Consider the following 22560-nt stretch of genomic DNA (forward strand, 5'->3'; position numbering starts at 1 on the left):
TGTTGCACAAAAGGTGCAACTCCTAAATGGCAACCTTTCACCAGGAGGCCTTCTAACGCAATGATGGGGTACACCTGTCTGAATTGGACAATGAAATTTGGTTAAATAACATTTTGGAGGGTGTCGAGGGTTGGTTGCAGGTGTGAAGGATTTAGTGGTGGGTCGGTTTTGGCTCGACCAGTGGTTAGACATTGGGTAAGCCTATGTATTGGCTGAAGGGGAGGTTGTAGCCTCTGCCTACCCTGCCCTGGTTAATGGTATCCTGTATCCAGAGGGAGTGCCTTCTGTCCAATGCCTAGGGCCATAGCACTCCTCCAACGGGGACCCCTCAGGGGGTACGCCTATTTGATGTAAGTCATAGGCTGCCCCTAATGGTGGTTTACACTTAGATGAATTCCCAGCAGACCGGCTGGAGTGATATAATCTGATATAATCTGGCTTCACCCAATGCCTATGCCAAACTACTCACATCTGTAACCAATAAAAGGTGTGGCCAATTTGAACCCAGAAAACCATATGTTGTTGTCTTGTCTGGTTATTTACCCTTAGGGAACTGTGAGGTCATGGGTAGGGTTGTCATATGTCCAGAAATTCCCAGGCATAGACAGAATACTGTAGTCGGAAGCAGTGTCTGGGCGGAAATTGCGTAAAAAAGGTCAACAGCTTTTGAAAAATGGCAACCCTAGTCATGGGGTCTTGGCACACAAGTCCCATAATCCCTGATGACTGCCCATGAAGGCTGGGCTGGTGGAGAGCTGTAGTCCAGGAACATTTGGAGGGCCACAGTGCCCAATCCCTCATGCTAAAGGGACATCTAGAGCATCAACTGAAATATATGTCATTATAACAACCTGCAAAAACTATAAGGAAGGGAAGGATAAAATAAAATAAAATACATCTGATGAGGGGGCACATAGTTGGCTAGACATTCTCAAACCATGCAATGGGATCTATTAAGTCAATGAAAGCTTCTGTAAGCCCAAACCACCTACAGCCAGAGGTGATGTGTCCAGATCAGACAAACATGCAGAAGGAATTTCCAGCCCTACCTGGAGATCCTGGGGGGTTGAACCTGGAATCTTTTGCACCCAAGACAGATGCTCAACCACTGAGCTATGGTCTGTCCCCAGTTCAGCTGGGCAAAATAGCAATATAGGAAACTATCTAATACCAAACCAAGCTATCTCTAGCTCAATACTGTATACACTGACCAGTAAGTGGCCCTCTAGATTTTCAGACAGGGGTCTGGAAACATCCGACCACACCTGGAGATGCCAGATTTTGAACATGGGATCTTTTACATGCAAAGTGTGTGCTCTCCCACAGAGACAGAGCCTTACCATTTGAGAATATGAATGCATTACCTTTTTTTCCCCCAGAAAGAAAGGAAGGAGCCCTCAACTACCAGAAGATGTTTCAAAGTTCGTCACAACAGTACCATTTCGTCTTCCTAATGATCTTCACACCGTGGCCACAAATGATTTGCTTTCGCTCTCTAAGTAGTAATTCAAACAGGAAAGCCATTTCCTTTCAAGATCCAGTCACTGTGGAAAAATAAGTTACTCTCCTCCTGTTTAGCTAGCCTTCAGCCATGAGCTGGAAGGCGGAGGCATTTACCGCATCCTGCGGGGGGTGGGGATCCTAAAATGCCTCTGTAAGCTTAAGAATTAAAGTATTTTAACACTTTCCTCTTGACAAAAAAGTGTTATTTCATGAAAAGGAATGGAAAAAACTATTTCTTGCCAATTGTGTGCTGTTTTAATATTAGATATGAAATGACATCTAGTTTAGGGGTAAATGTAAAGGTAAAGGTAAAGGACCCCTGACCATTAAGTCCAGTCATGATTAACTCTGGGGTTTCGGCGCTCATCTCGCTTTATTGGCCAAGGGAGCTGACATTTGTCCACAGACAGTTTTTCCGGGTCATGTGGCCAGCATGACTAAGCCACTTCTGGCGAACCAGAGCAGCGCACGGAAATGCCATTTACCTTCCCGCCAGAGCAGTACCTATTTATCTATTTATTGGCAGTAAGAATCCACACGACGGGGTGAGCTCCCATTGCCCAGTCCCAGCTCCTGCCAACCTAGCAGTTCAAAAGCACATCAAAGTGCAAGTAGATAAATAGGTACTGCTCCGGCGGGAAGGTAAACGGAGTTTCCGTGCGCTGCTCTGGTTTTGCCTGAAGCGGCTTAGTCATGCTGGCCACATGACCCATAAAAACTGTCTGTGGACAAACGTCGGCTCCCCTGGCCAGTAAAGTGACTGGACTTAACTGTCAGGGGTCTTTTACCTTTATATAGCTGAGTTTCTAACACTGTATGAGTGTCTTTCTTTCTTTCTTTCTTTCTTTCTTTCTTTCTTTCTTTCTTTTGGTATAGCACTTTCTCTTGGGAAAACCCACGTCTTACTGCTGAATCAGAGCAAACAGCAATCCGAAGAAAACCATTGCAATTTGCTCTAATTCAACATTAAACCTGGGTTTTCCCTGGGAAAGTGCTGGGATAAAAAATAATAATTGCTCAGACATGGAGCTTTAAAGCTGGGACCTGTACCTAGAAATGCAACACAAAAGAAAGTCTGGATGATCCCTAAATCACAGAGCAGATGCTTTGCACACCAAAAGGTCAGATGCTCAATCCCTGGCATCTCTGTGTGGGTATTAACTGCTAGAAAGTCACTGCCAGTCAGTGCAGACAGCACTGTATTAGGTGGACCAAAGATCTGATTCCATATCAAAGGGAAACGGATCCAAGGTTGCAAGGGGTTAAAGGCTCATTACTATTTCTGCAGCAGGGTCACAGCAAGGTTGCTGTCTCCAGCATCCTAGAGCAACTTGATCAACATGGAAGGGGAGATTTTTAGCCACAGAAAAGATGTCTTCTCACCCTTTGTGCTGATTGGAGTGAGAATGAAAGGTGAGTCAGCCACTGAGGATTGGCTCCTAGGGTCACTCTGAGGAGTTATCTGTATGCTCCAAAGCTAATCATTTAAATACACTGGGGGGGGGGGTGACCCAAGATGTTTCAGTTTCAAGAGAATGATGTGCAAGTTCTGTTACTTGCAATGGAACTTCAAGGAAAGCACAACTTCCGTCACTCCAAAATAAGACACTGGGGCACTCCAAATCGCATGTATGTGCACAGAAAATAGATCTAGCTGAAAGGCAGCCCATGAAGGCCACATCAATTGCCTCAATGCATCCCCAATTATTATGATTGTGGAATTATAATATAATATCATCTCAAAAGTTTGTATTACCTTAGAAGGACTGTGGCTGTGAGAGGGTCTGGCTGTGACTATCAATAAAAGGACCCCTTCTTCTGCGTTTGCCAGTGACCTCAGTGTTATTATCAAGGAAGGGACACAGCTCCGTGGTAGAACATCTGTTCTGAAATGCAGAAGGTACCAGCTTCAATATGTGGCATCTCCAGGTACGGCTGAGAGAGATTCCCATCTGAAACCCTGGAGGAGCTGCTGGTAGCAAGTGTGCACAATACTGAGCTAGACAGGTCAGTGTTCTGATAAGGCGGCTTCCTATGTCCCTCAGTTCCTATGCCCCTAAGCCAGCAGTCTGCTACGCCAAAAACGTCTGAAAAGCAATGGCATGCCCATCAAGGGAATCCCACTCTTTGCAGCCTGGTTCCTTGTCTGAGGGAATCAGTTGCTCAGTTACTTCTGCTTGCAACCCTTGGCTGCACCCATCAACTCTCCCGATTCTGAAAGGGACAACAGCAGGCCGCCACATGCTCAGAGGAGTTTTTAAGCACAATTCAACCTTCTCCTTTTGCCAGCGATCAAGATGGGGTGGGGAAATCCTGCTTCCTCTTGCTGATTCTTAATTGTTGTGGCAATTCGAAGCATTTCCAGAGCAAGCGGGCTTATGCAACCAATCCTGCGTCACGTTGCCTGCCAAGATCTCCAGGACTGGTCTAGCTGAGAAACCCATGGCCCGAAGGCAGAGGGAGTCAGCTTTCTTGGACAAAGGGAGCAGAAATTGAGGCACAGTTAAAGGGCAATGGCCTTACTTGGTCTACTAAACTTCACTTTAACTCATCAGTTAGGGAGTCTAATTCACCAGTTATGAGCAGGAGGAAGGACTGTGGCTCTGTGGTAGAACACATGCTTGGCATGCAGAAGGTCCTAGGTTCAATCTCCAGAATAATAATAATAATAATTTTTTATTTATACCCCACCCTCCCCAGCCAAGGCCGGGCTCAGAGCAGCTTACAAGCAATAATAAAAACAAGATGAATGAATGTCCAGCTACAGCTGCGAACAGACTACTGTGTAAAGTAGAAGACACCTAACTGATGTAAATTGTTCACAAACCTAGTTTTTGACTGCAGTATTTACAATGCATATGCATGGAATGTTTCTTGGAGGGTTGGGGGGTATATGGGGATGGCTTGCTATATGTATTTTCAGAAACTTAAAAATAAAGTTAAGAAAAAGAACAGGGAGAGAAGACCACAGCTGGCCTATTTCAGATTTTATTTTTTTTAAATATACAGTGGTACCTCGGGTTAAGTACTTAATTCGTTCCGGATGTCCGTTCTTAACCTGAAACTGTTCATAACCTGAAGCACCACTTCAGCTAATGGGGCCTCCCGCTGCTGCTGCGGCACCGCCGCACAATTTCTGTTCTCATCCTGAAGCAAAGTTCTTAACCCGAGGTACTATTTCTGGGTTAGCGGAGTCTGTAACCTGAAGCGTATGTAACCTGAAGCATATGTAACCCGAGGTACCACTGTAATTTTATGTATAACTACTGTAAATCACTCTGATAAGCTTTTATGAATCATAGTACAGTGGTACCTCGGTTCTCAAACGTCTCCATTGACAAACGTTTCAGAACCCAAACGCTGAAAACCCGGAAGTAAATGAGTTCATTATTTAGATCCATTCCAACCTGGGTTCAGGCCTGGCCACAGAACTGAGTCAGCCTTGGTTGCCCTGATGGATGACCTCTGCGAAGAGCAGGACAGAGGGAATGAGACCTTGGCTCTTGCTTCTTGACCTCTTGTCAGTGGTTCTGATCCTACTTTCAGGATTCGAGTCCAGAGAGTAACATTGGGAGAGTGCCTTTCAGACCCCTGACGGCTACACAATCTGATCTCTGGTGCAATTTAACGAAGCTGTCGGTGCAGCAGCCATTAGAAGTTTCGGGGTGAGGTGCCATCAGTATGCTGATGACACTCAGCTCTATTTCACCATAACATCTGAATCAGGAGAGGCTGCCCAGTCCCTGGGCCATTGCCTAGACACAGTGGTGAAGTGGGTGAGGAAAAACAAGCTGAGTTTGAATCCTGGCAAGATGCAGGCACTGTGGAATAGTAGCTCCCGTGTCCAAGAAAGTGGTCAGTTGCCTACCCTGGATGGGGTTGCACTCCCCCTGAAGCTTCCCAGTTTGGGAGTGCTTCTGGATCCAGTTCTGTCACTGGAGGTTCAACTAACCTCAGTGGCTAGAAATGTCTTTCACCAACTTCAATTGGTTCAACAGCTGCATCCATTCCTGAACCAGGAAAGCCTTGCCACAGTATACACAACAAATTGAAGAAAATGTTTAAGATAGCTTTCAACAAAAAAAGAAGCTTTTCTTTTAGGGATAGTAGGTAGTAAGATACCAAAAGACAAAAAAAAAATAATATTATTATTATTTATGTATGCCAGAACTGCACCTAAAATATTCCTGGTTAGGCAAGCCTACCCAGCTGCTTAGAAAGTTGAAGTAATTATAATTTGCTTTAGTATTTCAACTTCTGTATGTTTTAAAGTATGGTTGTGATTTTTTCCCTCTCCGTTTTATTGTTTTATCTTTTTGTCAACAGCTTCGAGATTTTTAACAATCAAGCGGTATATAAATTTTGTGAAATAAATAAATAACTTGCGTTAAAAGTGGGCAGCAGCAAGTGGGCCGCATTCATTAGGATGCTGACACAAACCTGTCCCCTCCTACTTTTCATGCAAATGTTCACCCTTCACTTTTGTTTCTGCAACTAATTCATGGTGTGTCATTGCACCTGCACGTTTTTGCCAGTCTCGGTTCGCTCCAAGCCACAATAGTTAAATGTGTCATTTGCAAAGTGTTGTTTGAAACAAGCCATGGCTGACAGACACACCCGTGCATCGGCAGCGCTGCGTTGAAAACAAACCAAAACAAGCACAGAGCAGGGAAATCTACATGTGCAGGTTGAACTGTGAAATAGAGCAATGCAACTAGTCTGTAGGGCACTGTCGATCCTCTCAATGTGGCCAGGGGATCAGGGAGCATTATAACCAAGCCGTGCAATCAAAGCAAAGCAAAACACACCCACCGACTGATTATTACCTCCAGATGATCAAGAGAAGGCTTAAATCAGGTAGGCTATGAAATCAACTTCCCTGGCCAAAACAAACAACCATTTGTTTAAGGTGGAACTTCCCAGCTTGTCCTTGAAATGCAAACAACATCCCACTTAACATTTAGAGACGTCAACATTGAGTTGCTTTAACTATTTGGCAGCATTTGGAGCGCAGATCTTCAGTGGGCGAGTCACTTCCAAGCTAAAGTGTTTCTCCTGCGGCCACCACCACCCACCCGTTTCTATCGGAGTTTTGTTTAAGGTTTGTATTTTCAAAGATGGTGAAAGAAGCAGATCACAAGCACGGAGCTCCTTTACTTCCATCTTGAGCATAGCTCAGTCAGTAGGGAATGAGACTCTGAATCTCAGGGTTGTGAGTTTGAGTCCCACGTGGGGTGAAATATTCCTGCATTGTAGAGGGTTGGACTACATGATCTATTATTCTATTCCATATGGGGAATATCAGAGGGTGCAGCTTCTCTCCTCTTTGGAGTAAGCTGAACCTTCCAATATTCTCTCACATCTGCACTGAAGATACAGGAGGCCAGTCATTCTTTGCTACTGGTCATCCTGAAAAGAGAAATAAAAAGATAGAGGGGGTTTTTGGGGGGAGGGGGTTATAGGTTGGGTCTGGGAGGTGGGTCTGGAAGGATAAATTTGTCCATTTCTGTTCTGTCTCATTTTTCCAATCTTAAATTCAGTTCTTCACATTTCTGCAGCAACTTGTGATTTATAAAAAAAAAATCCTTGAGAAAACTTTATAGCATTTTTGAGCTATATTGGGATGGGGCGGGGATTTCACTCGATGTACATTGCCTTCTAGGTTACCTTGCTGCTGCCCACACATACCCTTGAATAAATTGTAGGATTTGCCATCAAACAGTGTACAAATGTTTTTTTTTAATGGGTCTACCTGGAGGCAGTGCTCTTTGTAACAGAAGGAAAGAGAAGGAAATCAAAATCATCAAGAAACCATGTTTGCTGATGATGGACTTCCAAACAGACACCACCACTGATATTTGGACCAGAAGACTATGCATTGATTTTAAGAGCCAGATGTCCAAGCAAAGAGTCATGCAATCATGATCTTCAACTTTGGACCCCCAAATGTTGTCGGACTGCAACTTCCATCAGTTCCCTGCTGGTTTAGTCAATGATAAGGGATTACAGGAGTTGTAGCCCCAAAATATCTGGGAACCCATGGCAGAAGGACACTGATTTATACATGTGAACAGAGACCCAGTTTCTGCTATACAGGACAATTAATTAGTCCAAATACCGTATTTTTATGTGTATAAGACGAGGGGGTTTTTTACTCTAAAATAATGTTAAAAAAACATGCCTCGTCTTATACATGGTTAGTGAATGGGGTGGACAGGTGATTGTCTGCAGCCGTGAGCAGGAGCTTGTCAGCAACAATTGTTGGCTGCTAGAAGGGCTGCTTTGGATTGGCTGCTGCTGCTCTAATTGGGTTGGTGATTGGTTTAAGCAGCAAACACTGCTGTTGATTGGCTGCCGCTGCCGTGACTGGTGGCTGCTGTTTTGGGACGCGCACAATTGTGATTGTCAGCAGACAGCTTTTCTCAGGTGGATTAGAGATTTTCTGCTGGGGAAGGGTCTGTTGGCAATTTGCTGTTGCTGTGTCAAGTGGGCGTTCAACGTCGGTGCTGCAGGTGAGCGATTTTCAGCTATCCCCCCCAAAAAAGCAGTAAAACTCTGGCCAATTCTCCGCAAAAGAGGCTCAACAACTCTGAGCCATTTCCCCCCTATTTTCTTAAATTTGAGTCCCCCAAAATAGGGGGTGTCTTATACATGGGGGCGTCTTATAGGCAGAAAAGTATGGTAGCTTGGAGATATAACAAGGGTTGCAATCCTAACCACACTTACTAGGAGTAAGCCCCACTAAATTCAGTTGGTCTCACTTCTAAGTATATCATCTAAGTGCAATCATCAACCTGTGGACGAGAACAGGTTTAACACTGGGAACTTATTTACTGCAAAGTTTTGTGTTGTCCATGTGACATTCCCTTTCTCTCAATCACTCAATCCCACACTTGGGACTAAACATTTCAAATTCCTGTATGCCAAAGATAGATCACAGGTGGATCACCTATCTGTGTTTTTCCTAAACGTACTAGTCACCATGTTAATGTTTTTCTCTTACTTTTTTTAAAAAGTCCATGCTTCTCAGAAAAGTACTCAACTTACAGGGTAGGAAGGCATCAGATCTATCAGAGTGGGTTTGCATAACAGGCTACTGCACAGTGGAAACCTGATCTCCCAAATTAGTTTTCTGAAGCAACACAAATTTCCTCACCGACAAACAACCGCCTACTGTGCCCTGAGGACAGAAGTGGTGTCGCTCTATACTTGTTAAGGAGAATTTCCTCGGAAGAAGATGATTGCACCATAATGGCATAACCTTGCTCAAGCAGGCTGACTTCAAGCAAATTATGAGCTGCCAGCAGTTGAAAGGGAAGATAGATAGCTCAGTGGTAGAGCACATGGTTTACAGACAGAAAGTCCCAGGTTCAATCCCTAGCATCTCCAGGTAGGGCTGTGAGAGAACCTTACCAGAAACCATGGAGAGCTACTGCCAGTCAAGATTAGACAATACTCTGCTAGATGGACCAAAGGTCTGATTCAGTAGAAGGCAACTTCATATGCTCCTGATAATACACTTGTACGATAAGCTGCACAAATGGTGTATACAATTATGGTTTAAAACACAGAGAGGTTGTTTCAAGTTGCATCTGCTGTACATATCGAGGCACAGTAGGGATTTCACTTGATGTACATTGCCTACTTGGTTACCCTACCGCTGTACACACATGCCCCAAATTCCTGTTTATGAATCATAGAATCATAGAAGCTGTATTCTAAACATGTGCTACCATTTGAGCATGGGCAGCAGCTGTCTGAAATGTACGCATTTCAACTGAACTGCAAAGTCAACGTGGCTGAAGTTTTCTATGTGGATCACAGCTGGTTTGAGGTATCAAACAGCATGATTTTCTCAAGAAACTACAGGATAGTTCTGGATTGTGGTGTGAGTCATGTGTACACATCTTTGAACACCAGCAATGGGAGAGCACTAGAGTCAGAGTTAAGGGTAATGTGAACATAGACTGAGCTAGTTTAGAAAAACAGGAGAACCCTCAGTTCTAACACTGCACAATTCCACACCAGCCTGCTATGATTTTGAATGGTTTGACTAAGCTCCCTCACCACCACATCTATGACATTTAGTATGTCAAACAGGCTAATGAGATGTTCTCTCCATACAGTCCTGCTCCTCAAACAGAAAAATCCTGTAGGTTCGATAAAAAACAACTGAAGTTATATACTGTAGACCCCCAAGTTCCAAACTGAAGATTTGAATGATGCCATCCTAGAGAGATTACCAAAAAGGAAAGCTATTGTAGTCATGTGAAACTGCACCTACCCAGACATCTGCTGGAACTCAAACTCTGCTAACCATGTTAAGCTCCAACAAATTCCTCAATTGCCTCATTGACACTTTCATTTCCCAGAAGGTGGAAGAAGCAACAAGAGGATCATCTATCTTGGACCTGGTCCTCACCATCAAGGAGGAACTGACCAATGAAGTGAAAATACTGAAAACCTTGGGAGGAAGTGATCATATCCTCTTCAGATTCATTATACAACGGCAAGGGAAAGCTGAGTGTAGTCAGACATGCACTCAGGACTTTATGGCCAATTTCAAAAAGCTTAAGGAACTACTGGGTCAGAAATACCCAAAGAGAAGGGAGTCCAAGATGGATGGGAGTTTTGTAAAGGTGAAATATCAAAGGCACAAATGCAGACAATTCCAACAGGAGAGAAAAGTAGGAGGCATCTAAAGAAATGAATATGGTTGCATAAGGAACTTACAGATGAGCTGCCATTTAAGAAGGGCGTGTATAAGAAACAGAAGAAAGGGGAAATCACAAAGGAAAAGTATAAATGAATAGACAATACTTGCAAGGAGACGGTCAGGTGGACTAAAGGTCAGGAGTTCAGGCTTGCAAGAGAGGTTAAAAACAATAAGATTTATTCAGCTATGTTTGAAGCAAGAGAAAGAACAAGCAAGTTCTGCATGGAGAAGACAGAGAAATGCTATTGGGTGATGGAGAGAAGGCAGAACTGCTCAACACCTATTTTGCCTCTGTCTTCACCCCAAAGGAAAACAGTGCCCAACCTGGTGATAACAGAATAAATGATGCAAGGAGAGAGCTGTAGCCCAAGATGGGAAAAGAGGCAGTAAGGAAACACCTAGCTACTTTAAATGAATTCAAATCTCCAGGGCCTGATAAACTGTACCCAAAGGTACTAAAGTAACTTGCAGATGTAATCTCAGAGCCTCTGTCTATAATCTTGGAGAACAGGTAAGGTTCCTGCAGGCTGGAGATGGGCGAATGCTGTCCCCATCTTCAAAAGGGGGAAAAAGAAGACCCAGAAAAGTACCGACCGATGATACCAGGAAATACCAGGAAAGGTCCTATAACAGATAATTTAAAAGTTGGTCTGTAAGCACTTAGAAAAGAATGCTATGATTACTAAAACCCAGCAGAAATTTCTCAAAAACCAGTCATGCCAGATGAATCTCATTTCTTTTTTCTTTTCTTATTCTTTCTTTTTTCTTTTTTGATAAAGCTACAAGCTTGATGGATCAGGGGAATGCTGTGGACATGGTTTATCTTGATTTCAGTAAGGCATTTTACAAAGTCCCCCAGGAAATTATTGTGTAGAAACTGGTAAAATGTGGGCTGGACAAGGTAACTGTTAAATGAAATTGTAGCTGGTTGACTGACAAAACCCAAAGAGTGCTCATCAATAGTTCCTCACCATCCTGCAGAAAAGTGAAAAGTGGCATGCCACAAGGTCCTGTCCTGGTCCCATTGTTCACCATCTTTATGAATGACTTGGATGAAGAAATTAAGGAGATGCTCATCTAATTTACAGATGACACCAAGATGGTAAGGTTAGCTAGTGCCACGGAAGACAGAATCAGGATTCAAAATGACCTTAACAGTTTGGAGAACTGAATCAAAACTAAACTAACAGCATGAATTTCAATAGGAACAAACAGAAGGTTCTGCACTTAGGCAGGAATAACGCGCTATACAAATATAAGATGGGGGACACCTGGCTTGCCAGTAGTACATGTGAAAAGGATTTGGGATCTTAGTAGACCACAAGCTTAACATGAGTCAACAGTGTGATGCAGTAGCAAAAAACAAAGGGGGGAAAACTAATGTTCTTCTAGGTTTCATCAACAGAAGTATAGTGTCCAGATCAAGGGAAGTACCGGTAATAGTACCACTCTATTCTGCCTTGGTCAGACCATACCTTGAATGCTATGTCCAGTTCTGGGCACCACAATCTAAGAAGGATGTTGACAAGCTGGAATGTGTCCAGAGGAAGGCGACCAAGATGTTCAAGGATCTGAAAACCAAGCCTTATGAGGAACAGTTGAAGGAGTGGGTATGTTTAGCCTAGATAAGAGGAGACTGAGAGGAGTCTAGATAAAAGGAGACTCCCAGGAGATAATAGCCATCTTATACTCAATACTCAAGCACACAGGCCAATACAGTGGTACCTCAGGTTGCATATGCTTCAGGTTACAGACTCCGCTAACCCAGAAATATTACCTCAGGTTAAGAACTTTGCTTCAGGATGGGAACAGAAATTGTGCTCCGACGATGTGGTGGCAGCAGGAGGCCCCATTAGCTAAAGTGGTGTTTCAGGTTAAGAACAGTTTCAGGTTAAGAACGGACCTCCGGAACGAATTAAGTACCTAACCCGAGGTACCACTGTACTGAGTATCTATGAGGTGCTGAATGTCAGTTGAATAAGAAAAGCACAAAACTGTACGGTGAGGTGATGGTGGATTGAAATATTGGGGGAAAGGGTTGGGTGGTTCACTGGCTGGCTGAAACCCTGAACAGGAGCACTCTTGGCAGAAATCAAAGATGCATGGGGATTTTCCATTCCACATCCCACTTTTTCTGCCTTATTTTCCAGCAAGTAGATTAACTTTCACTGTTTTGTACCCAATGAGGGCAAAGACACTGGGTGACTGAAGGAAGCCTTTGGCACATCCTAAAAACTTTCCTTTCCTGAATGTACTACAGTAGTTCACTTTTCTTCCAAAGTTCTGCATCACCTTGCAATGGCTGTACCCAGCAGTGGGGGCTCTGTAGCCTTCCATATGCTGTTGGACTTCAAATCCCATCATCCTTGACCATTGACCATGTTGGCTGGGGCTGATGGGAGCTGGAGTGCAGCAACAGCTGGAGAACCAGAGGTTCCCCATTCCTGCCTCAGGCCCCTCACCCTTCCACAAAAAGCTTTCTGGGTACAGGTAGGTTTGGGAGGAAAACACCCCCAACACACACATTCATACAGATTCTCAAACAATTCCATGGTCACACTAGAGGCACAGCCTGACCACATAATTGAAATCACATAATTAATATGCCATTTAAATTCTGTGTATGTGGGGAGGAGGCTTAATTTATCCAGAAGAATAAATTGCTCACAAAAACCTCTGGCTACAGTGACACACCTCTGGCCACGGCGCTGCAAGCTACTTGGAGCATTAAACAACTGAAACAGAGTGGTTGAAAACACTACTTTTGTCCTTCAGCACAAGTCATCTTCCATGATCATTGAAAGAACCACAGAAACCACACCATATCTATCCCCACCTTAAGTCACACGTTAAACTCAATATGAGTCAATGCTCCTCTGAATGTAGTTTCAGCCTGAATGAGGTGTTAGCACCAACACTTCAGAAAGTTTGATATTAGCAGGCAAGGGGCGTGGGGGGAGCAGAAACCAAATGTCAGTTACCCAGCGGGGTTGCCAAATGTTCACCAGCCTTCAGACAGTAGTTAAACTTGCAGGAAAGGTGGTAAGGTTTTCATGCCCATGCATCATTTCATCTTATGGTTTCTGCAGATCATGCTGTTATTTTTTTAAAAAAAAAACCTTGAGAACATGCTAGGAGGGTGAATTTTGTTGATTGGCAACCCTACAAAAGATAATAAAAAGGCCTGCCTTTAACTGTTGCCTAACAAGAAAACAAGGGATGTGGGTGGCGCTGTGGGTCAAACCACAGAGCCTAGGACTTGCCGATCAGAAGGTCGGCGGTTCGAATCCCCACGAAGGGGTGAGCTCCCGTTGCTCGGTCCCTGCTCCTGCCAACCTAGCAGTTCGGAAGCATGTCAAAGTGCAAGTAGATAAATAGGTACCGCCCCAGAGGGAAGGTAAACGGCGTTTCCGAGCACTGCTCTGGTTCTCCAGAAGCGGCTCAGTCATGCTCGCCACATGACCCGGAAGCTGTACGCTGGCTCCCTCAGCCAGTAAGCGAGATGAGCGCCGCAACCCCAGAGTCGGTCACGACTGGACCCAATGGTCAGGGGTCCCTTTACCCTTTACCTTTAACAAGAAAACATTCAGAAAGTGAAGCATTTTCTGGCACAGAGATAAACTGATGGAGAAAGTTCCACCTGCTGAATTTCTATGTCTTGGGTTACTATTATAAGCACAGGAGTCAAGCTGGTAAATGATGGCAACCCTATTTGTCTACTGGTTTGGGACCAAGATACTTGAAGAGCTGTCTTTGCCTTCATCAACCAGCCCAGCCACCACCTTCACTGTAAAGAGCCCTTGCTTTCGATCTCACTCCCATCAGAGGTGTGGCTGGCTGGGATGCGGCACAGGGCCTTTTCAGTTGCAGCACCCAAGCTGTGAAACTACTTCCCCAGAGAGGTTCATTCAGCTCCTTTCCTGATAGGGAAACGTTTTTGACCAGAGGGCCACATTCTCTTCTGGGCAACTTTCCAAGGCCACATGCCAGGGATGTGCATAATCAGAGACAAAAGTGGGCAAAACAACCAATGTAAATTTTGCTTTTGAACAAGAGGCTAGTTTCTACACATACTCACATGCCCCCCCCCCCGCCTTTATCAAGGCGAGCAAGAGGCATTTAAGATTTCAAAGGTACTGTCCAATCAGGAAGAAATTCTCAGGGTGAAAAGCAAGGCTAATGAGGTGTATGGCCTGGAGAACGTTCCAGGGCCAGACAGAAAGAATGGAGGGCCACATCTGGTCAGAGTTTCTCCATCTCAGCATTAGTGGTTTTTAATTAAAGGCTTTTTTATTCTATTTTGCCAAATCTTTGATTAAATTAGATATGATCTTTGTTTTGTCTGACTCAGTTCGTTTTAAAGATCTGTTCTTTCATTGTTAACTTATTTTTGAGTTATCCTTGTGAGTCTCCACTTGTGAGTCTTTTTTAATTAAATTAAATTAAAAACTGTTCTAAGCCTATCTGCAACGCTGGACCATCTAATAGATGTGTGCTCTCAGAAAACGGCAGAGGCTGTGATCCCAGAAATTAGCCTCCAGCTTTCTGCTTACGTGTTCCTGCATCAATAAATCCATCAGCCCAGCTAGCCGGTTGTTTAAAGAGGGGGAAGCTAGAGGCAGCTTCTCCATGTCACACCTATCTCTGGTGCACCAACTTAAGGAGAAGGGAGAAGTCCTTGAGATGTACGGTTCTCTCCAGCAGAAGAAGCATGCCACAGGTTTTGGAGAAGCTGCTCCCCACCACCAAGCCAGTGCTCAAATGATAGAGGGGGGCGGATAGGCTTCCACCTTCATCTCTTAACTATTGTGGCAATACATGTGTGTTTCCATAAGGATCCACAATTTTGACTAAGGTTCTGGGGAGTCAGGGTAGGGTTTGGGGGTCTCATTGTCTCATTCCCTTCCCTGCATTGATTAGACCATGGCAGTCAGCAGTTATACAGATCGTTAGAGTTACCATCGGACCAGAACAGCCTGGCACAATCTTTGACAGACATGATTAAAACAGATCTACAGAAATCAGCACACAGTCAAAACATAATGGAGATAAGCATTTATCTGCTTATTGAGCTGTGCTTTAAAAAATGGTGGCGGGGAGGGGAGCGAGGAGTCTGGTTCAAAAGTTTAGTCAGTTCTGGGACTGCCAACTCTGCCACTGGGCAGCTGATTTGGGGCATCACAAAATGACAGCAATTTGGGAGTTGTTTAATTTATTTGTTACTTGTACTGGGGGGAGGCACTTGTGGTATTTGACAGGCCTTAAGTATTTTGTACCTTGATGTGGGGGGCATTTCCTGTACCCCCGAACCTGGATGTAAATCCCAAAGAACTCTCTATGTTCAAGTAGACTGCGTGTTCACTCTCTCTCTCTCTCAATGTATCTCATTTGCTTAGAAAAGCCTCCCCCTCCAGATGTCTTTGGACTTAACCACTGCCACCCCTGAAAATAGGCCATGTTAATTGGGGCTGGAGTTGTGGTCCAGCAACATCTGGATGGCACCAGGCTTAGAGGAGGCGAGACCATTTCCCCAGCAATCCTAACAGTCCAATCCAAAATCATGCATACTAAGAAGTGCAGTGGTACCTCAGTTTAAGTACTTAATTCGTTCTGGAGGTCCGTACTTAACCTGAAACTGTTCTTAACCTGAAGCACCACTTTAGCTAATGGGGCCTCCTGCTGCCGCCGCGCCGCAGAAGCATGATTTCTGTTCTCATCTTGAAGCAAAGTTCTTAACCTGAAGCACTATTTCTGGGTTAGCGGAGTCTGTAACCTGAAGCATATGTAACCCGAGGTACCACTGTAAAGCCCAACCAGTTTCAGAGTGGGGCTGACTCTCAGGTGAGTGGGGTAAGGAGGGTGGCAGCCCAACTAAGTCCCGCTGTAGGGATGCAACAGTAGACTGACTGACTTAGAATCATACAATTGCACGGCTGGAAAAGACCACGAGGGTCATTTAGTCCAACCCCTGCAATGCAGGAATCTTTGCCCGACCTGGGGCTCGAACCCACAACCCTGAGATAAAGAATCTACCTCCCAGGAAGTTGAGATTTTGGCAGCGTGGTGAGCGACTAGCATATAAGGAGCGTTTTTATTTCTCCTCTCGGTCAACCTCCTCAGCAAGTTGAAAAGGGGCAGGAAAGGTGAGCGCATCCGCCTCTGTCCCACAACATCTCGACGGCCACATGCGCCTCTTCGCTGCTCCAGGGGCGCCCATCCGCTACTTTCCGAAGCGCCCAAATTGCGGACGGCGACCTCCAACTCCAAGCTCCCTTCCACCCACCCCGCTTTTAAAAATCCCCCCAAAATCTCCTCTTTAAAAGTCTTTGTCCCCAGCTGGTTCTTCCCTTCCAGCGCGGGGAAGTGCACCATCCACCAACCCCTCCGGTACCTGCCTCTCCGTCCCCGAAAACGCACAGAGACTCCTGACGCGCGGCGCGCCGATCCAACCTTACCTGCCGTCCAGCGCGCGGCTCCTCCGGGGGGGAAATCGCCTCCGCCTTCGCCGACGCAGCTGCTTCCTCCTCCGGCTGCTGCACCCTCCCTCCAGCGGTTCGCCGCCGCCTCTGACACTCCAGGGGAGGAGCCGGGCCGAGACTGCTCTACCAGCGCCGGAGCGCAGCCCCAAGCAGGGGAACGGGAAGAAGAGGATGAAATCGGGAGCCACCTCCTGCCCCCGACTCTCTCTCTCTCTCTCTCTCTCTCTCTCTCTCTCTCTCTCTCTCTGCCGCCTTCCTTCCCTCCCTGGAGTGGGAGAGATGGGCGTCCGTCCTGGAAAAGTTGCGCCTTGCCGGGAAATTAGTTGGCAATGAATGAGTTAAGTGTCAAGGCTTTTAAAAAAGGTGGGGGGAGAAACTCTTATGCAACTGGAATTGGGCTCGGAATCCTGACCCACCCACCGCAAGCCACTACCCCTGTTTAAGCACGCCCCTTCTCCTTGGCCACGCCCTTTCTTTCTTTCAATAAATAGAAACCATAAATCAAGGGAACCCGAGCATGTGTAGAGTGCTGATCTCTCTTCTTTTCCCCCACACTGCAACTGCAGCCTGGCCCTAGGCCATGGGCAGCCAACACTGTGCCCTCCCATTTGTTTACTGGATCCTCTTTATGAATCACTACCCATAAAACATCACTGAGTTTCACATTAAAAGCATCAGCAATAGAAGCAGTCTAAAACAATTCCATTTGTAAGGTGGGGGGATACAATTCCATATAAGCAAGTTTCCGGGTTTTGTGTTGCTGTTACCAATATGCTGATGACACCCAGCTCTATTTCTGCTTTCCAACTAAATCCAGGGAAGCTGTCTGGTTTCTAAACTGGTGTCTGTCAGCAGTAATGGACAAATGGAAACTTAATCCAGACAGGACGGGTATTCTTGGTCAGTCAGAAGGCAGAACATGGAATAGGGATTCAGCCTGTGCTGGATGCCGGTAACACTCCCCCTTGAAGACACAGGTTGACAGTTTGGGTGTGTTTCTGGACTCAGCCCTGTGCCTGGATGCCCAGGTCTCTGCAGTGGCCAGGAGTGCAATTGCACAGTTAGTGCACCAACAGCACCTGTTCCTTGACATGACTGATTTGGCTATGCGATACACACCTTAGTTACATCCCATTTGGGTTACTGTAATGTGCTCTATGTGGGGCTGCCTTTGAAAAATGCTGAGAAACTTCAACTGGCTTAAAGAGCTGCAGTTAGATTGCTGGTCGTGCCAGTTCTGCAGATCAAAGCACTTGAGTGGACATGTATGGGCAAGGCGATATCTAATCACTACATCTCACTGCATTATGTTCCTGTCTGGAAGCCCTCTTGTAGAATGAGAATTTCATCTCCACATGCAGGTACAGGGTTAGGTTTCATGTCCACCTGAGCCCCTCTGCACTGCTAGCTCCAGGAACTCTTTACCCAGTAGACACACTTTTCGACTTCTTTAACTATGAACCCCAAAATCTGGGATCCTCTCGAAACCGGTGCCAAAGTTTTTCAGCGTTTTGCAGCAAAAACCCTGTGTTTTGCAGTGCCCCCACAAATGAAGTAATTAGTACAGCAAACCCAGGTTTGTAGTTGGTGCCCCCCAACTCAAAGTGGTCCAATTCACTCCAAACTTTGGCAAAGGTTTTGCCGCATTTTGCATCAATAACCCCCACATTTTTCAGCGCCCAACAAACGGAGGAACAGCCACTCAAACTCAGGGGTCAAAGGGGAACCAAAAACCCAATATTATCCGATTCACTCCAGACCAGTGCCAAACTTTGGCAAAAGTTTTGCAGCGAAAATCCCGAGTTTTGCAACACCCCACAAATGGAGCAATAGCCACTCAAAACATGGGGTGACGGGGTAATCAAAAACCCAATGTTTTCCAATTCACTCCAAGCCGGTGCCAAACTTTGGCAAAAGTTTTGCGGGATTTTGCACCAGCCTCCGCCGCATATCCCAACACTCCCAAGGAGGAGGAAGACTGCTCAAAGGTAGGTGGGGGGAGGGGGGAGCAGGAGGGCGAGGGTGGTAGGGTGCCCCGAATTGCCCTCCCAAAATTAGAGGTTGGCATTCAACTTAGTTTTACTCAGAGTAAAGCCACTGAAATGAATGACTTAACAGTCCCACATTGGCCATGGCACAATCCACCAGGAAATTCAAGTCTGTGTTAATGAATGAGCATGCAGATGGCACAAAACAAACTGCTGGAGGATGTAGCCTTGTGCCTCTTGGGGCTTATCGAAGCGATCAGTCTTTGCGAGCGCTAACTTTGCTATAAACCCAGATGCCCTACCTTCAGCAAGCACTGCTTTTGTAGGGAAATATAATTCATCCCTCTACTCAAAACGCTAATCTGTGTCACTGGGGAAATTAAATCTGCCTTTCAGCTCATTTCCTGCAACTTTTCATGCGGTGGAGAGTTATGTGTGGACAAACAGTGGCTGTACAAATAGAACAAGCACCTATTGCACAGTGCCCATAACATCACCAGAACTGAGCAACACAAGTCCCCTCTCTTCCATGGCCAAGGCATTACAGATAGTGTTTCTAGCTAATATTTTGTTTTATTTATTGCAAGGCCATATCAGCCACCACTCCGAAAAACAACAACAAACGGGAATAGAACTTGAGAAGCTTTTCAAAGGAAAGGAAAGGTGGTGACAGCCAGAGTTCTGGGATTGTTGCTTCATCATCACAAGAAACTGGGGGAAAGCCAATGACATAAACAATGGTTTTGAAGAAAAGAAAATACTTCTTTTGGGGGGGATAAAGAAGAACAGAATGAGGTGGGGAGGGAAGGAGGAAGAGCACACTGAATTTAGGATTAGATAAATGGCAAATGTGTCCTCTTTTTTGTGCTCTTCAAAATATGGCAAACCTAGCTTGTGGCATGAACACAGTGTGTGGCTGGCAGCTGGCACAGGAGATATATAAAAAAAGGTAAAGGACCCCTGACAGTTAAGTCCAGTCACGGACAGCTCGGGGGTTGCGGCGCTCATCTTGCTTTACAGGCCGAGGGAGCCGGCGTTTGTCCGCAGACAGTTTCCGGGTCATGTGGCCAGCATGACTAAGCCTCTTCTGGAGCAATGGAACACCGAAACCAGAGCAGCGCACAGAAATGCCGTTTACCTTCCCGCCGGAGCGCTACCTATTTATCTACTTGCACTTTGACGTGCTTTCGAACTGCTAGGTTGGCAGGAGCAGGGACCAAGCAACGGGAGCTCACCCCATCACGGGCAAGTCCTAGGCTCTGTGGTTTGACCCACAGCGCCACCCGCATCCCTTGTTTTCTTGGTCCAGTCGTGACCGACTCTGGGGGTTGCGGCGCTCATCTCGCTTACTAGCTGAGGGAGCCAGCGTACAGCTTCCGGGTCATGTGGTGAGCCGCTTCTGGAGAACCAGAGCAGTGCTCGGAAACGCCGTTTACCTTCCCTCTGGGGCGCTACCTATTTATCTACTTGCACTTTGACATGCTTTCGAACTGCTAGGTTGGCAGGAGCAGGGACCAAGCAACGGGAGCTCACCCCATCACGGGGATTTGAACCGCTGACCTTCTGATCGGCAAGCCCAAGAGGCTCAGTGGTTTAGATAGGAGAGTTGAAATCCCTCCACCCATCAATTCACTTCACAGTATGGACCTCACTGGGTTTGGTTATTTTGGTTGAATTATTCTGATTGCGGGGTTGCGGGAGGTGCTCTCTAGGAGGCTAAGACAGGCAAGGACCCACAGCCCAGGTGGGGCTCACTAGCTCAGGGAGGAGGTGTGTGATTCCTCAGCTAGAGTAGTTCAGGACGGGTCACATGCCTCAGCAAGCCCAGATGCTGCAGTGAATATGCAAGACAGAAAAGGAAAGCCGGGCTGGCATCCCGGCCAATCCAGATGTATGGCAGCCCTAAGTTAAAGAAGCCCCACTTTTCCTTTCAGGTATGAGTACATTACAAAGACTTCACTTCCTTTTCCTCCTCCTGCCAGCAGCACACAATAAATTCCTGCTACCTTTGCTTGCTTTTCTATAATACATCCTATTTTCTGGGTAGCCAAATAAACCTCCTATCTAATGCAAACATCACTGAAGTTATAAAACTTTGTGTCCACCGGACTTTGGGCTCACGTTTTGTCTTGGTAATATAACACTCAGCTCAGTGTTGTATGGATTGGAAGAATGAGATTAAATATTTGCCTAGAAGGCAGATTTAATTACATATACCAGGGGTGGGGAACTCTGGGCCTAGGACTTCAAAGGAGGCTTCCTAGGGCTCTGTAGCTGACCTCCTACACATACTTATCGGGGAGAAAGCCCCATTGACCTGATTACATTGCATGATCCAACTAAGTTCTATGCAGAGTTGATCCATTTAAGTTAATGAACCTAAGTAATTCAAGGGCGTTATGTACTGAAGTTCTCACCCTGGGCCAGCCGGGGATACTGTAGATAGTTTTCACTCAGGTCCACATATGCAAATAAGGGATTGAAAGTGAGGTTCAGTGATTGGATAGTTACAGAATGTGGTTACAGTTGCGTTGCAATGGAGCTCTATATAAGCAGGCTGGCTGAACCCTTCAGTTCAGTTCTGTTCTGGCCTGTGAATAAACAAGAGCTGTTTGAAAAATCACTGTGTTGTCTGATATGTTCACCTACAACTTAACAAACGGCAATTCGAATCCTCGCAATGGGGTGAACTCCCGTTGCTCGGTCCCTGCTCCTACCAACCTAGCAGTTCAAAGGCACCTCAAAGTGCAAGTAGATAAATAGGTACCGCTCCGGCGGGAAGGTAAACGGCATTTCCGTGTGCTGCTCTGGTTCGCCAGAAGCGGCTTAGTCATGCTGGCCACATGACCCGGAAGCTGTATGCCGGCTCCCTCGGCCAATAAAGCAAGATGAGCGCCGCAACCCCAAAGTCGGTCATGACTGGACCTAATGGTCAGGGGTCCCTTTACCTTTACCTTTAACTTAACAAAGGGCATGACCGGGGGGCAGGGAGGAGCACCTGCCCCCCAAAATAAATAAAAATGCATAGCAGACTGAGGTTCTGCCCCCCTAACAAAAGGCCTACACCCCCTAAGAAAAATCCTGGCTACACCCATGAAGTTAGTCCATTTCAAAGAGTCCACCCTTGATTTTGATCTCTGTCTAAACATGCAAGATTGCAGTGTTAGCTGATTTACCAGGTATGAGCAGGGAGGGTTGCTTTGAAACATGGAGATTTTGTTTAACTACTACAAAAGAAGAACACATAAAAGTTATGCAGGAAATGTGTGCCATTGCATGACCCTCCTCTGCAAATTGCTCTGCAGGCTGTTTCTTGTCGGGGTCAGGAAACGAGCAAGAGAAACAGTGTGGCTCCCTCATGCCTCTTCCCATTCCCCTGGGTTTGTTCTGGGCATTGTCACATTCATGGGCAACAAATGCCAAGTGTGAGACAACATTATTCCTAACACAGTTGACTCATAATTCCTTGTATCCCATTTTAATCTCCTGTTGGAAGCTGCCCAGAGTGGCTGGGGAAACCAGCCAGATGGGCGGGGTATAAGTAATAAATTATTATTATTATTATTATTATTATTATTATTATTATTATTATTATTCCACCTGCTCTTTCTAGGGCTCCCTGTTTTGTAGCTTTTAAAAAAGCTAAAGCTCCAATGCTGCACCAGGAAAAAATGGAATCCTGCAACCTCGTAAAGTTATGTAAATGAAGGAGACTGGCAGGATTCCTCCTATTCTTTTGCATAATTCAAGTTTTGCTAATCATCGGCAATGACAAGCAGCAAAATAGGAATGGCCTTTTATACAACTGGAAATTTTGATACAGCGGTACCTCTGGTTACGTACTTAATTCGTTCTGGAGGTCCGTTCTTAACCT

The 22560-nt window shown here is 45.6% G+C and overlaps 1 protein-coding gene across 5 annotated transcripts in view; it reads right to left on the minus strand.

Moving 5' to 3' along the window:
• The window catches only part of MCTP2 (multiple C2 and transmembrane domain containing 2), a 109997-nt gene extending 93178 nt beyond the window's left edge, over positions 1-16819 (minus strand). The window contains exons 1-2 of one of the 5 annotated variants that reach the window (XM_083586407.1): positions 16675-16733; positions 3260-3389 (exon numbers count right to left, since the gene is read on the minus strand). The gene's annotated coding sequence lies outside the window, so the exon portion shown is untranslated. The other 4 variants (XM_083586409.1, XM_083586408.1, XM_083586406.1 and 1 more) reach the window with 4 other exon arrangements.
• Positions 16820-22560: the final 5741 nt, after the last annotated feature.

This window comes from Podarcis filfolensis (assembly GCF_964270895.1).
Source record: "Podarcis filfolensis genome assembly, chromosome: 14".
In the NCBI taxonomy this organism is placed as follows: domain Eukaryota; kingdom Metazoa; phylum Chordata; class Lepidosauria; order Squamata; family Lacertidae; genus Podarcis; species Podarcis filfolensis.